We start from the raw sequence: 2,880 nt of genomic DNA on the forward strand, positions 1-2,880 counted from the left end.
CACACACACACACACACACACACACACACACACACACACACACACACACTGCTTTCTGGTTACTCTCACCCTCAATCCTTCCCCCCTCCCTGAAACCTCTTCGTGCCTCTTAGTCTCCTTCCCACATTCTCTCAGTTTTGTTTTGCAGCCCACTCACTGAGTTTGACCAGGTTCATCTGTGGGATCATGGGTTTGAAACTGCCCATTGGACCTTGGTGAGCTCACCAGTGGGGCACAGCTGAAGGCAATGACGTCCACCACCCTTCTTCCATAAACCATCAGTAGCCAGGAAAGGGTAGGGCAGATATTTTTAAAGTTACTATCTACTATGAGTATTCCTTGCAGGAAAGAACATGTCAAGCAAATAGCAGGAATGTGCTATATTAACATTTTAATAGTTTTGTAAAAAAATTGTACAGTTCAAAATATGGATTAGCTGAAGTAACTAGAATATATACAGCTATTTCTTTTTTCAGTACTTATTTGACAAAAGTGATGATTTGATCTCTTGGTTTTTTTTTTTTTTATAGAACTGAAGCAAACAGCTTTTTCATAGTAAATATCTTAACTATATATAAGTGTATAGGTGGCTTTTAGACTTTGAGTCACTCAAGTGCCAGTTTATAAGATACTTTTAGTGTCATTCTTTTAGTATTCTGATACCAAGCATAGTCTATAAATCAGTTTTTTTCCGGAAAATCAAAGGGTATTTCTAATATGTGGTTTCATAACATCTTACAGACATTTCACCTATATCCCACACTATCAATGTAATTTAATAAATTAAGCTAAACTTACTAACTCATTTTCTGACGAGGCCTCACAGTTTTCTGGTGGTGGGTGAACACTGCTGGGTTGTGCTCAGCTGTGGGATTCGTATCTTATACACCCTTTCTATCTTCCACAGACCACACAGAATTCCCTCCATTAACGTGAGTATGGTGTCTGAGGTGACAAGTCATCCAAGGTGACTTTCCTGGCAGCTTGAAGTAAACTGACTCCACACAGACAGGACTCTGTTGCCTCCCAGCCAAGCTCACAGTGACCCCGGAGGCCCAAGGTCCACAGCATGAAAACCAGCCAATGGTAAGTAAGGAAACACACTTCTCTTATTCAGTTGTTGGTGCCAGGAGTTATTTTACGACATGCAATATTTCTGGTGTTACTGGACCAGATCACAAGTAAGATGGGAGACGAGAGCAACCTTTAAAAGGAATTTTGAGTTTATGAAAATTTTGTTTATCTTTATTTTTCTCTTTGCATCTCAGGGGAAAAATCTTGGTAATACTACCTGCGAATAATTCTGTTCCAATTATAGAGCTTCGCCAAGCTTTTAAATTAGCATAAATTAATTACCCTCCCAATCTTGAGCTTCCCTCTTCTGTGAAATGAGATTCTCAGAGGTCTTTCCAAATCTCTATTTGCTGTGGTTCATACTTTCCAATTCTTATTTCCATATCTCAAACTTGCTTTGGATTCTTGGAGTATAAGATATAGATATAGAAATGGGCAAGAAGGGCAGTCTTCACTGCTGCTAGATGGTGGTGTAGAGAAGGCCGCTGAATTTGGTGTACATTTGACGTATTTGAGACTTCTTATGCTGCTTGGCTGCCCCTTACCTGAAGGGTTTTAGATTGTTTTGAATTTTGAATATTTACACATACATAATGCTATTTTTGAGGGTGGGACCCAAGTTGAAATTCCAGTGCATTTGTTTCACATACCTTGCATGGCTTGAAGGTTATTTTGTACATTTTTGGAGTGCTCTGTTTGGACTGAGACTCATCATGTGAAGCCAACTATAGAATTTTCCATTTATGGCATCATGTCAACTTAAAGTTTTAAAGTAGTTCAGAATTTGGATTTTCAGACACAAGGTGTTCACTTTGCATTCACTATTTACTACCCCACCCCTTTACTTGTGCCCTTACTGTTCATCTTCAACTGCTCACTTTAACTTTGGGGCTCAAGTGCAACACGAATTTGAAGCCAAATTCGGCATCTGCTTTACATGAAGTCCAGTTGCCTTTCTGACTTCCACATCTCAGGTGGAGCCCTCAGACATGCTCAAACCATGATGTCACCACTGATTCACCTTTCCTCTAATCTCACCAAGTCCAGTCTGGTTTGCTTTCAAACCAGTCACATTTTTATGTTGCCTTGGAGCCCCGCCTCCCAATTAAATGACACTAGCAGTGTTTGAATTGGCTGTTCTACTTGTTCAGCTTCTTTCCAACCAGAGTAGGACAATGTGTTCAGAGGGCAATTCCAACTCCTTCTCTGGTGTTGCCTTGCTCAGAAACCTTCAGCTTTTCCCTTTTGGCAGCATCAAGGCTGAGCTCCTCTGGCTGCTGTCCGAATCCCTCCTCCATCCGAATCCACCCTCCAGCTCTCTGCCCACTGCTCCCTAGCTCCAGCTGCCATGGCTGACTGCATGCTCCAACAGTCCTGAACACCACCACTCAGGGATCGGGCAGTTCGTTGGAATTTCTGAGAATATGATAGGAATAATTAGCTCCTGGCAATGAGAACTGATGTGTCATTGATGGGCTCTCTCACAACTACAAGAATGAAGAACCTGCTCACAGAAGGCCAGTTTTAATTAGAGGAAATGCTGCACACCCTTCTCCCATTTTGAATCTGGGATATTTATGTTGGGATTCTGGAAGCTCCTGAGTGCTGGGTGGGAAGCAGGACCTGGTAGTAGAGTGAGTTCTGAACCTGGAGAAGCATGCTACAACTGCCAGTGCCACCATGATGGATGAGTTGGGCAATAGGGAGCACCTACACCATGTTTAATTAAAGCTCTCTGGGGAAAGGAAGCTAAGTGATGTATACATTTTACCATGTTTAAGACAGTTCACATAACTGGAGTCATTT

The sequence above is a fragment of the Psammomys obesus genome, unplaced genomic scaffold (genome assembly GCF_907164565.1).
Source record: "Psammomys obesus unplaced genomic scaffold, mPsaObe1.curated_primary_1811, whole genome shotgun sequence".
Taxonomy (NCBI): domain Eukaryota; kingdom Metazoa; phylum Chordata; class Mammalia; order Rodentia; family Muridae; genus Psammomys; species Psammomys obesus.